The 14,747-nt window shown below is 41.5% G+C and overlaps 1 protein-coding gene across 12 annotated transcripts in view; it reads right to left on the bottom strand.

Moving 5' to 3' along the window:
* The window catches only part of KCNC2 (potassium voltage-gated channel subfamily C member 2), a 314,888-nt gene that overhangs the window by 126,248 nt on the left and 173,893 nt on the right, over positions 1–14,747 (bottom strand). The window lies entirely within an intron of this gene.

Genomic DNA, 14,747 nt, shown 5'->3' with positions numbered 1-14,747 from the left:
TATATATGCATCATAATGTAGACTTTTTTTTTTTTTGGGAAACATCAGAGGGCTTCAAAGTTCAGCAGCAATTTTTAAATTTTTCATAAAATTTTCAAAATCTGAATTTTTTCAGGGACCAGTTCAGGTTTTAAGTGAATTTTAGGGGTCTTCATATTAGAAATACCCCATAAATGACCTCATTATTAGTGTTGCTCGCGAATATTCGCAATGCAAATTTTATTCGTGAATATCACATATTCGCGAATTCGCGAATATTCGCGAATATAGCACTATATATTCGTAATTACGAATATTATTATTTTTTATATATATTTTTTTTCACAGTACACATCACAGTGATCATCCCTTTCTGCTTCCAACTTGTGTGGTGTAAAGAAGGGCTCTAATACTACTGTGTGAGACTGGTGTGCGAATTTTCGCATATGCGAAAATTTGCATATGCAAATTTTCGCATATGCAAATTTTTGCATATGATAATTTTGTATATGCAAATTTTTGCATATGGTAATTTTCGCATACGCGAATATTCGCATATGCGAAAATAAACGAGACTATTACGAATATGCGAATATTCGCGAATATATGACGAATATTCGTCTATATATTCGCGAATATTCGCGAATTCGAATATGGCCTATGCCGCTCAACACTACTCATTATAAAAACTGCACCAAAGTATTCGAAATGACATTCAGAAAGTGTGTTAACCCTTTAACCCCGGTGTTTCACAGGAATAGCAGCAAGGAGAAGGAGAAAATTCACAATCTTCATTTTTTACACTCTCACGTTCTTGTAGACCCAGTTTTTGAACATTTACAAGGGGTAAAAGGAGAAAAAGCCTGCAAAATTTGTAACCCAATTTCTCTCGAGTACGGAAATACCTCATATGTGGATGTCAAGTGCTCTGTGGATGCACTACAAGGCTCAGAAAGGATGGAGTGACAATGGGATTTTGGAGAGTGAGTTTTTTTTTAATGGTTTTTGGGGGGCATGTCACATTTATGTCCCTATGGTACCAGAATAGCAAAAAAAAAAAAAAAAACAACACGGCATACTATTTTGGAAACTACACCCCTCAAGGAACGTAACAAGGGGTCCAATGAGTCTTAACACCCCACAGGTGTTTGACGACTTTTCGTTAAATTCGGATGTGTAAATGAAAAAGAAAAAAAAATTTCACTAGTGCTGGTTTCCCCCAAAATTTTAATTTTTTTACAAGGGGTTATAGGAGAAAATGCCCCCCAAAATTTGTAACCCCATCTCTTTTGAGTATGGAAATACCCCATGTGTGGACATCAAGTGCACTGCCGGCGAACTACAATGCTCAGAAGAGAAGAAGTCACATTTGGCTTTTAGAAAGCAAATTTAGCTGAAATGGTTTTTTTGGGGGGCATGTCACATTTAGGAAGCCCCTATGGTGCCAGAACAACAAAAAAAACACATGGCATACTATTTTGGAAATTGCACCCCTCAAGGAACGTAACAAGGGGTACAGTGAGCCTTAACACCCCACAGGTGCTTGACAAATTTCCGCTAAAGTTGGACATGAAAATGAAAAATTAGATTTTTTCCACTAAAGTGCTGTGTTACCCCAAATTTTTCATTTTCACAAGGGGTAATTGGAGAAAAAGTCTCCGCATTTATTATGTATGGAAATACCCCATATGGGGATGTAAAGTGCTCTGTGGGCGAACTACAATGCTCAGAAGAGGAGCGTCATTGAGCTTTTGGTGAGAGAATTTGGTTGGAATAGAAGTCCGGGGCCATGTGCATTTACAGGTGCCAGAACAGTGGACCCCCCCACATGTCACCCCATTTTGGAAACTACACCCCTCACAGAATTTAATAAGGGGTTTACACCCCACAGGTGTTTGACAGATTTTTAGAACAGTGGGCTTTGCAAATTAAAAATTTTATTTTTCATTTTCATGGACCACTGTTCCAAAAATCTGCCAGACAGCTGTGGGGTGTAAATACTCCCTGTACCGCTTATTACATTACGTGAGGGGTGTAGTTTACAATATGGGTTCACATGTGGGAGGGTCCACTGTTCTGGCACTATGGGGGCTTTGTAAACACACATGGCCTTCAATTTCGGACATGGCCTTCACATTCTCTCTCTAAAAGCCCAATGGCGCTCCTTCTCTTCTGAGCATTGTAGTTTGCCCGCAGAGCACTTTACATCCACATATGGGGTACGTTCTTAAACACAAGAAATGGGGCTACAAATTTTGCTTTTTTCCCTATTCTCCCTTGTGAAAATGAAAAATGAAGGGTAACACCAGCATTTTAGTGAAATATTTTATTTTTTTTTCATTTTCACATCCTACTTTAACGAAAATTTGTCAAACACCTGTGGGGTGTTAAGGCTCACTATACCCCTTTTTACATTATGTGAGGGGTGTAGTTTCCAAAATGGGGTCACATCTGGGTATTTATTGTTTTGTGTTTATGTCAGAACCACTGTAAAATCAGCCACCCCTGTGCAAATCACCAATTTAGACCTCAAATGTACATGGTACGCTTTCATTCCTGAGCCATGTTGTGCGCCCACAGAGCACTTTAAGCCCACATATGGGGTAGTTCTGTACTCAGGAGAAATTGTGTAACAAATTTTGGGGGTCTTTTTTTCCTTTTACCGCTTGTGAAAATTTAAAGTATGGGGCAACACCAGCATGTTAGTGTAAAGCATGTTGGCGTAGACCCCAACTTTACCTTTTCATAAGGGGTAAAAGGAGAAAAAAAAGCCCCCCAAAATTTGTAATGCAATTTCTCCCGAGTATGGAGATACCCTATATGTGGCCCTAAACTGTTTCCTTGAAATACGTCAGGGCTCCAAAGCGAGAGAGCTCCATGTGCATTTGAGGCCTAAATTGGGGATTTGAATCCGCCACAAAAATACCCTATGGCAGTGTTTCCCAAATGGGGTATCTCCAGCTGTTGCAAAACTCCCAACATGCCTGGAGAGTCAGTGGCTGTCCGACAATACTGGAAGTTGTTGTTTCTCAACAGCTAGAGTGCCGTACAAGACGTTTTTTTTTATTGGGGGGGACTGTGTAGGGGTATGTGTATATGTAGTGTTTACTTTTTATTTTGTGTAGTGTAGTGTTTTTAGGGTACATTCACACAGGCGGGTTTACAGTGAGTTTCTTGCTGGGAGTTTGAGCTGCAGTTGAAAATTTGCCACATCTCAAACTTGCAGCAGAAAACTCGCTGAAAACCCGCCCGTGTGAATGTACCCTGTACATTCACATGGGGGCGGGGGGACCTTCAGCTGTCGCAAAACTACAACTCCCAGCATGCACTGACAGACCATACATGCTGGGCTGGGAGTTGTAGTTATGCAACAGCTGGAGGTACATTGGTTGTGAAACACTGAGAGTTTGTTACTTAACTCTGTAGTGTAGCAGTGTGCCTCCAGCTATTGCAAAACTGCAACTCTAATCATGCCCTTTGACTGTCAATGCATGGTGATTGTTGCAGTTTTGCAACAGCTGGAGACACATTGGTTGCAAAACCGAGTATGTTACCTAACTCAGTGTTTTGCAACCAGTGTGCCTCCAGCTGTTGCAAATCTAGAACACCCAGCATGTACAGTCTCTCCGTGCATGCTGGGAGTTGTATTTTTAAACAGCTGGAGGCACACTGGTTGCAAAACACTGAGTTAGGTAACATACTCGGTTTTGCAACCAATGTGTCTCCAGCTGTTGCAAAACTGCAACAATCACCATGCATTGACAGTCAAAGGGCATGATTAGAGTTGCAGTTTTGCAATAGCTGGAGGCACACTGCTACACTACCAGCATACCCTTTGGTAGTATGTGCATGTTGGGAGTTGTAGTTATGCAACAGCTGGATGCACACTTTTTTATAGAAAAAAATGTGCCTCCAGCTGTTGCATAACTACAACCCCCAGCATGCACAGACTACCAAAGGTCATGCTGGAAGTTGTAGTTGGAACTCCAGCTGTTGCAAAACTACCGGACCAGGGAAATGTAGGAGACCCCCGCCGGCCCAGATCATCGCCATGATCGCGGTCCCAATCACCGCCCAGCAGGGTCTTGATTGGTTGGTCATTTCGAGCGATCAATCATGGGATCGTGAGGCGGCACCCGTGCCACCTCACTCCTGCTGGGTAAGGGTGAATGGGGCTTTTTCACCCTTTTTTTCCGGGTCACCGGGTCACTAGAGATCCAATTGACCCGGAATCGTCAATTCAGACCGGTGATTTGCAGCGATCGCTGACATGGGGGGGGTCTCAAGACCCCCCCCCCAGCAGTTTGCACGGGTGCCTGCTGATAGATATCAGCAGTCACCCCGGTCCTGTCCCTTCCTGGCGAGCGGAGGGGACCAGAATTACCACAGAAATCTGATACATTTTTTGTTATTTTAGCACATACTGTAAAAAAAATTTAGAAAAAAGTTTGAAAGAGTCTGAAAATTTTCCACATGCATTGCATAATTATGTTAAAATAAGGGAGATGTTTTAATAAAATTTATGGCTTATCAGACAACAGGCTATGTATCACTCATTAATGGAGATCTGGGCCACTTATATCAGATCCCCAGGGGAGCAAGCACTACTATCAGCTGTATGCGCACACGCACACATAGTTAAAAAATGTCTGTCATTGTAAGCCACAGGACCTGCAGCCTTTAACTTATTGGCGCCTGCACTGTTCAGGAGATCACTGTCTGGACAGAAGTAATCATGAGTTGTTGTTTTTTTTTTTTCATCCTGGCATGGTGGGGATCTGGGAGGTGTCTGACTAATTACCTATCTACTTACCTACCTACCTGCCTGAATATCTACCTGGCTATATGCCTGGCTAAATTCCCAACTACTTACTTATCTACCTACGGCGCTACCTACCTGGTTACCTATGTTCTTGGCTACCTACCTACCTAGTAACCTACCTGACTATCTATCTACCAATGTATTTATATACGGGGGTGGGATCAATCTATCTATCTACCTAAGGATGTATTTACCTATTGGGGGGCACCTACCTGAAGACATACCTTCCTATGGGGGGGGGGGGACTACGACTAAAAAGGGATCTAACTACTGTGGGATAAATCTACCTAATGGTGAAACTACCTGCCTACTGAGGGGAAATACCAACTTAATAGGGGACCTACTAACCTACCCACTTTTACTGTTTGGAACACCAAAGTGGGCATTATTATTAGTTTGGGGGCCTAGAGATTGGGAGATTGTGCAGAGATGGGAGATTGTGTGAAAAAAAATTGGAGTCTAAAATGTTTGTCCTGCAGATGCTGAAGAGAAGAGTTTTGGCTGGAAGAAGTCATGACAGTCTGAGCCTGAAGGAGAAGAAAAGGAAAGAGGGTGGCTGTGATCCAAGAAGACGTCCATTGTGAGTTCCTTTAATTTAATTATATGTATATTACTCTGTGGCCTGATTTTTTTTTTTTTTTTTTTTTTGGAGGGTAAGTCTTTGCCTTTGGGGTTTGGAGCACGTTGTGGAGGGTATATGTTGGATGGGAGAGCTGTTATAGCACATCCCCAGAGGCACTATGGTAGTAGACACGCCTCTAGGCAAACATTTGTGAGTTCAACAGCTATAATTTAGCTCATACCACAAGCATAATAAAATGAGAAGCAACAAAGGTGATGTGGTATGATATTTATTATTATGTGTATATCTGGTCATAGAAGCACTTTAGTTCTGGAGTGTGGTAGCTTGGGGGGTGTAGGGTATGGCGAGTGTAGCTGTGCAGGTAATAAAGGGTGTTTGTTAACCCTTGCTATTCGTGATGCCAGGGTGTGGGCTCCTCAATAAAGCTTTTCCTACCGCCGCCCTTCCCAGGAACGATAGCGAGGTAGATGATAATGAGTTTACGTAGATAGTAATAATGGATTGTCCACAACCGGAAAGCTTCTGTAAACAGCATTAACTTTACTGAAGATTTTCTGTATACTTCAACAACATAACAGTCTCTCATCAATACAGCTTCCTTTTGGAGATTGACAATGGTTGGGACTTTAGCTTTAAGAGTCTCTAGACTATTGCGCTGCTCCACTGGATTTGGAGAATTAGTTGCGGTCCAGTAGTCAGGCTAGTAGCAGCAATTGGCATAAGACTCACAATTTTTGGTTCTGCTGAGGCCGTAGGTTTTGAGGCCTAGCGTGTCGTTGAAAGTTGCGTAGCACACCGTCCTGTTAGTCCGGCATCCACGAGAGCAGCAACCCAAGAGAGCGATAATTGGACGCAGCTCCCTTATATGGGCAGGGGCTGGACTAAAGCTAATTGGTCCATATGGATGTCAATCACCATCACAGAGAATGCTGGGTAACACGTGACCCAGGGACCTCCTAAGGTCCTGCAACATACCATAGAGGTTACTAGCTTGGTCACATGACCGAAGGTCCTGTGACGCTGACCAAGGTAAGTACTATACATTCCTATATAATATAGATAGAATTACTAATATATACATTTATTAATATACAAGTTAAATTAAGGAGAGGCGACTAGGGGCTGTCTCACCTGAGGAACCCTACCTGAACGTAGTTACTCTGACTTTGGAGACCTCTACACTAGGTACTGGAGGCAATACCACAGGAGTTTGTGAATTCTCAAACCAAACATACTATAGTTTAATCCATGGCAATGTAATAACCTATACAGCTGGGCTTGGGGAGGGTAGATTTTTTCCTATCTTTGTATTGATATGAATGGCACTGAGTACAACAACTGCATAGAAGACAAACTAAACAAGTTGTATGGAACATTAATTTAAAACGTAATGGCATATGACGAGGGTATGTCATCACTATAAGATCAGTTGATTTCTGACCCTGGGACCTCTAACTATTCTTAAAAAAAGGGGCTGCAACACTGTTGTAGCACTATACCTATTTGCTGTCTTTTCCTGCTCAGCATTGCCCCAGTCCCTGATGAGAAGCCCTGTTCAAGTCAATGGTGCCAGATGCACTTCCAGGTGGCCAGGAGAGGCACAAAAGTGAGACCCCCTTTGGCCAAGTGATGCATATCGTAGTAGCTCACCCATCAGGTGGGTATATTTTTTAAGACTTCCCTTTAATGTCCTATATATATATATATATATATAATTAAAAAAGGTAGCTTGATTTTTTTTTCTACCCATGTATAATATTATGTCTGCATTTGAACTTTTTCAGTCATCTAGAATTCCTCACATAGTAGTACCTTCAGAAAATTGTAAGAGTAGAATACTGGTAATTATGTGCTGCATACAGTAGCTCAGCCTGTATTCAATCCCTTTAATTCTTTTCCTAGGTCCCACTGATTGTGAGTTTATTACTTTCCACTGATATGTAAATGGTCGTGCTGAGTATACATCAAATACAATAATTATATATTTTGCTAATACATGGGTGGTAGTCTATTATAGTAAAGTACACTTATGTTCAACACTGTAATACATAATAAAATGACTGCATGTGCATGTGCAGTAGGTAATAACCTCTACTTTGCCAGTTTTAAAAATAAAATGAAACCTATAGGACCAACAGATGAATTTGTATATGTCAATCATACTTAGCAAACAACACCTGTAATATTAGAGAATCTGCTGTGCTGGTCTGTATATTTTATACTAGCATAACACTTCAATTATAAGAGGTCATTTAACCCCTTAAGAATGAAGGGCATACCTGATTCCATTACCGGGGTTTAAAACATTCTCACGAGCGGAGAACACTTCAAACTCGGTGGGTCCCGGTTACTATGAACAGCCAGGACCCACGGTTAATGCCGGGTATCGCCGATCGGGCTGATGCCCGGCATAAACGCTTTAGACGGTGCTATCAAAGTTGAACGTGGTGTCTAAAAGCCGTGTTTCTCAAGCGCGGTCCTCAAGTATCTCCAACAGATCATGTTTTCAGGATTTCCTTAGTCTTTCGTAGGTGATATAATTATGGTCAGCGAATTAGTCACCACAGTCATATCACCTGTGAAAGACTAAGAAAATCCTGAAACACTGGTCTAAAGTGCGGGGTTAACGGGGCAGGTTAGCTCAGGGCAGCTGATCGGGACATCCAAAGTAGTAAAATAAAATAAAACCTACATAAATTGGGTATCATTGTAACCGCATGGACCTACAGAATAAACATAAGGTCTCATTTTTACTGAAAAGTGCACTGCTTAGAAACAGAAGTTACAAAATGGTGTGTTTTTTTCACCACACAAATATATTTTTGTTTGTTTTGCCGCAGATTATGTTATAAAATAAGTGATGTCATTACAAAGTACAACGCAAAAAAACAAGCCCTTATTTGTAGGTGCAAAATTGAAAGCGTTATGATTTTTATAAGGGGAGGAGGAAAAAACTAAAGTGCAAAAACAAATATTGGCCTGGTATTCCGGGCAAAAACATCTTATCCCCTATCAAAAGGATAGGGGATAAGATGTCTGCTCGCGGGGGGCCCACTGCTGGGACCCCCCCACGATCTCCCTGCAGCATCCTGCATTCTATGCGTAGCTGCGTCTGCAGTTTCGGAAACCGCCGGGCTTCCGAGACGAGGACGTGACGGCACGCCACGCCCCCTCCATTCATTTCTATGGAAGGGGGCGTAATGGCCGCAGCGCCCCCTCCCATAGACATGAATTGCTTTACATATGCTAGCACACCATTGTGGCTACAATCTGCACTTTGCAGTATCCACATGTTGATCAGGTTCATAGCATTAACCCCGTCTCAGGAGCAGTGCTTGAGTGATTGTTTGCTCTAGGACTTCTGTTCTATGTACCCTTTTGTAGCAGTGAAAGAACAGAAACAGCATATTCATAGATGACAATGGCTCTCTTTTCCAATATAGTTTTAAACTGTCTCCACATCCTCGTGCCATCTCTTCCCCTGATAAATTATACATATACCAGGCCACCTTTTTCCATTGTTCCATAGTACAATTCTGATGCTCATGTATCTATTGTAGGCCCCAAATGCAGCAAGCTCCCAAGCACAATGGGATCTGATACCTTTCTATGTTCTCCAGAATTAAAAGGGTACTCCGATGGAAAACAATTTTTTCATATCAATTGGCTCCAGAAAGTTAAAAAGTACCTGTCACCAAGTAAATTGTGACAGAGCTTTACAAAGCCGTGTATCATACATTTCTTCTTGCTCACATGCAATTTCCCAGCATGAGAAAGTGGGCGTTTCCCAGCAGGCATGACATCACTGAAGCCTGCTTGGGGACCACTTCTGCCCTCACATGGTTGCAGCATTGTGATGAATAGAAGACCTCAGGCTCTGTGCATGTTTCAGTCTGTGTTGCTATCAGTGAGGCTCTCCTGCAGCTTTCAGTCTGTGCAACTTTCTGTGAAAATCTGTGGAGATTTCACTTTCTGTGCAGCTGTCAATCAAGCTCAGTGCAGAGAAGCAATTACTGAGTTTGGACTCCTGCCAGGCTGGGAGGAGACCAAACTCACTGTATTAATTGTGGCAGGGAATAGAACAGAGCCACCTAATTTTATATTACAATTTAAACATATTTATGGTGATAATTTTAAAAGCATGTGAATGGGGAAGTGTCTGCTAATTACACAAGGAACACTATACTAAAAGTTTTATTTGCTGACAGATACTCTTTAAACAAATTTGTAAATTACTTACATTAAAAAATAATAGTTTTATCTAGTACTTATCAGCTGCTGTAAACTACAGAGGAAGTTGTATAGCTATTTTCTGTCTGACCACAGTGCTCTCTGCTGACACCTCTGTCCGTGTCAGGAACTGTCCAGAGCAGGAGCAAATCCTTATAGCAAATCTCTCCTGCTCCGGACATTTCCTGACATGGACAGAGGTATCAGCAGAGAGCACTGTGGTGAAACAGAAAAGAACAACTCAACGTTCTCTGTAGTATACAGCAGCTGATAAGCACTGAAAGGATTAAGATTTTTTAATAGAAGTAATTTACAAATCTTTTTAACTTTCTGGCACCAGTTGATTCGGGAAAAAAAAAAATTATAATAATAATATGTATTCCACCGGAGTACCCCTTTAACTTCTGTTACTGTGAGATCAACAAGACTGTCTTGACTTAATTCTCAATGTATGAAAGTAAGTCTGGGGAGCCCATCACTCTTCTACTGATTTACCATTTGTCATTCCTTAGACCACTTTTGGTAGGTTCTAACCACAATATACCATTAAAGGGGTACTCCGGTGCTTAGACATCTTATCCCCTATCCAAAGGATAGGGGATAAGATGCCTGACCGCGGGGGCCCCGCTGCTGGGGATCCCCGTGATCTTGCGTGTTCGCTCTGGGTCTGATTACTGTCGATTACTGGGCCGGAGCATTGTAACATCACGGCTCCGCCCCCGTGTGCCGTAACACTCCGCCCTCTCAATGTAAGCCTATGGGAGGGGGCGTGATGGCAGTCACGCCCCCTCCCATAGACTTGTATTGAGGGGCGGGGTGTGACATCACACAGGGGTGGAGTCGTGACGTCATGCTCTTTCGCTCGCGTGGTCTGGATCAGAAGCCTCAAGCGTTGCCGGAAGCCGTTGAGGTGGGTGCTGCAGCTGAGATCCCGGGTGTCCCCAGCAGCGAGACTCCCGCGATCTGACATCTTATCCCCTATCCTTTGGACAGGGGATATGATGTCTAGGGAAGGAGAACCCCTTTAACACCCTACAATACCAACCTTATTTGAGATGATCTGAACAAGTCATCTAACCATCACAGGTTGCTTGCTTTTATTCAAGTGGTGACTGTCTAATATATCCACTCTCTTTACAGATGCCATTATCACAAGATATTCAATATTATATTTACATTACGGTGATGTTATTTAGCACAGATGTATGGAATTACAGACCCCAGCTTGCAATTTGTACTCAGTATTCTGGATATCCCCAATTCAGTTTTCGATAAACCCTATAGAGATCAGCTAATAAATGTTTACTTACTTCTTAGCACTAATATTTCAATTTTTAAATAGTAATAAACATTAGATCATGAACTGTACAAAAAAACTATCCGCAAGTTGCTGTTGACAGTGCTTTTTTTGTTTTTGTTTGTTTGTTTGCTAAATTATTAAGCTAGATGTTATTAAACAACAAAACAAGATTCTTCAATGTCAAAATAAACCTCCATTCATACCCTTTGTGGCATTAGAAGGAATGTGTCATCAGAAAATTACCTATTGTTCAAATCATGTTTTTATGTTAACCCTATTTTTTAAGAATTTTTGGTGATGTTTTTTTCTACTCTTCCATTTTAATTTCAATATTTTATAATAAACCTTAAATACTGCTGTTTTCAATCAGGCCACAAGGCTTAAAGGATAAGTCTCATGCATAAAAACGTATCCCCTTTCGCTTCGGGCGGGGGTTGTGAAGCACTCCTGTGCTACAGCACAGGGGCTCTGTACAGGAGATCACGGGGGCCCCAGCGCTCGGACCACCCACGATCTAAAACGTATCCCCTATCCTTCGGATAAGGGATACGTTTTTATGCATGAGACTTTAGTCCTTTAAAACTAAGTAGAAGTTTCATATTTTGTGCAGATCGTTTCCCAGTAATCCCTTTCTTCTCAGAGCTGACAAGTAGTACAGTGAAAGGTGACAGCAGTAAAGAAATAACACTGGATCCACAACCATTCACAGCAGAGCTTAGTATCCCATCATGGTATTATGACCTCTGAAAAGGTCACAGTGAATGAATGCCTACTAGTGTTATCAATTCATCTGAAAGGTACCAGTCCTCTCTATTGTTATTTATGGTGCATGGGCCCTGCTGTAAAGCATATTACTAAATGCTGTTAAAAACTGCTCAGGCAAGATGTGAACCCCCAAAATAATGTAGAAAAAGAAAATATGTTTAAAAAAAGAATAAAAAAAAACTGTATCTGGCTCTAATCAGGAAAAAAAACTAGGTGATACATTCTCTTTCAGTATCGCCACCTTCAACATATCAATTATTGTCTCAAATTTGCAGAATGCGGCATGTGAATGAATAGTATCTACTGTTATTGTCTTGAATTTTACATTAACATGCAGTGAGAGTATTTCCCCAGTGGTCTATCATTAACTTCTAATTTATTTGTTATAATGGCCACTGACGGCACTGGGAGAGAACAGATACAAAAAGACATGGCTGTCACTGTGTTGGACCTTTCGCTACAGAATAAGTGTTTGACACTTTTGTTCTTTCAACAATGATAAAAAAAATATTTGCAGACCATCCAAAAAAAGCATAAAAGTTTTCTTTGAAACTGCATGTAGGTTGCCATGGGAACTGCAGTTCTGTTATCTATTTCTCTTCTAAAACTTTTCCTTTTATATATGAAATGTATCATCTACCGCATACCATTCAATCTAATATAGTATAAAATGTGACCATGAAAAATAAGATATGAAGGCATACAACTAATATACACGAAGGGGGTTATAAAAACTCTGTCTAATCAGGGCTCCTTGTTATGATGATACTTAGATGTTTAAGGTCAGGGAGAGACTATAAGTTAATTATCATATATGATTTACACTAAATAAAAGATTGTCAATGACCTCCACAATGACCATGACCTCCTAAAGTGACAGCAGGGACTGCAGAGCAAGCTCCCAACTGCGGCCAGGTAGCTCTGTGTGTCCACTTTTAGCGGCAGGATTCTACAGTGGGAAATCCGCCACTACGAGCAGAAACACAGAGCTTCTGCCGTTGGCGCATCCGCAGCGTGAAATATGCTACGGATGCGCCCTGTGTAACCCTGCCCTAAATAATAATTTTCCTCATGACACATTCATGTCATTACACTTTTTGCACAAATTTGAGTTAGTTTCCAATTTACATTTTATTTCATTTTGCTGTTTTTCACAAAATATACCCAGACATACAGACACCAGCAGATAGGTCATGTGGAGATAAAATTAACTGTTCTGCAGCTACATCTATAACAAGGGGGCATCCTCTACATTTAGAGGAAAGAAGGTTTCTACACCAGCACAGACAGGGGTTCTTTACTGTAAGAGCAGTGAGACTGTGGAATTCTCTGCCTGAAGAGGTGGTCATGGTGAACTCTGTAAAAAAGTTCAAAAAGGGGCTGGATCGATTTATGGAGAATAATAACATTGATGGTTATGTATTCTAGATTTATAGGGACAGAACGTTGATCCAGGGATTTATTCTGACTGCCATATTTGGAGTCGGGAAGGAATTTTTACCTCTAGTATTTTTTGCCTTTCTCTGGATCAACTCAATTCAGTAGGGACTCATTAGGGATATAGGTTGAACTTGATGAACTCTGGTCTTTTTTCAACCTTATGAACTATGTTACATACCTCGTATAGAGCTGCCCGATTCCTTTTAAGTGCATCACCTAGAATCAATGCAATAACACAATTTGTAAGGCAGAACATTTTTAAATGAATGCAGACCCTTGACCAGACTAGACTTTACATTAATGCAGGCCCCAGTCCTTACCCCTAAGTTAATACATTATTAAAAACAGGTCCCCAGTTTAAGATCCTATGGTAAGCAAGAAAATTTTTAGACCCCTTAGCAGACTCACATACTTATCATTGTGGTCCCCAGGCCCCTCAGCTCCCAGTCGTTTTGCATCACGATGTTTTGTGTGCTGCCTAACACTGTGGGGGAAATCTTTCAAAACCAGTGTAGAGGAAGAGTAGTGCAGTTGCCCATAGCAACAAATCAGATTTCTTATTTCACTTGTAAAAAGGCCTCTGTAAAAGAATAGAAACAATCCGATTGGTTGCTATGGGCAACTCCACCACTCATTACCTACACAGATTTTGATAAATATTCTCCCATGTACTGATGCTGAATGGTGCCAAAATGCTCATTTTATAATCTGCCACTAGTGGCAATCAGGTATGAACAAGGGTTATCTTGCATGAAAAAATTATTTCTTCAACAAAAAAAACTGCACCTCATTTGTCAGCAGGTTGGGTGTGGTTTTGCAGCCATTGACAGTTGTAGTGCCATTTTTGGAAGCAATTAGCTCTGTTTTTCTATTTCTGGATAATTCCTTTAAGTCTAGGGTACGGAAGTACATCTAAAAGAATTTAATTGGTCCTCACTAAAAAAAAACATTTTTTTATATACCTTTCAATACAATATAATACACTGCTCAAAAAATGAAGGGAACACTTAAACAACACTATGTAACTCCAGGTCAATCACACTTCTGTGAAATCATACTGTCCACTCAGGAAGCAACACTGACTGACAATCAATTTCACATGCTGTTGTGCAAATAGAACAGACAACAGGTGGAAATTATAGGCAATTAGCAAGAAACCCCCAATAACATACCACTACTCAGTTCCTATGCATCCTGGCTGATGTTTTGGTCACTTTTGAATGCTGGCGGTGCTTTCACTCTAGTGGTAGCATGAGACGGAGTAGTGCAGCTCATCCAGGATGACACATAAATGCGAGCTGTGCCAAGAAGGCTTGCTGTGTCTGTCAGCATAGTGTCCAGAGCATGGAGGCACTACCAGGAGATAGATCAGTACATCAGGAGACCGTAGGAGGGCAACAACCCAGCAGCAGGACCGCTACCTCCGCCTTTGTGCAAGGAGGAGCACTGCCAGACCCCTCCATGAGTGTGGCCCGATGTCCACAGGTGGAGGTTGTGCTTACAGCCAGAGAACACCAAGATTGGCAAATTCGTCACTCGTGCACTGTGCTCTTCACAGATGAAAGCAGGTTCACACTGAGCACATGTGACAGACGTGACAGAGTCTGGAGACACCGTGGAGAACGTTC

The sequence above is a fragment of the Hyla sarda genome, chromosome 4 (genome assembly GCF_029499605.1).
Source record: "Hyla sarda isolate aHylSar1 chromosome 4, aHylSar1.hap1, whole genome shotgun sequence".
Taxonomy (NCBI): Eukaryota; Metazoa; Chordata; class Amphibia; order Anura; family Hylidae; genus Hyla; species Hyla sarda.
This window is presented reverse-complemented; position numbering and strand designations above follow the sequence as displayed.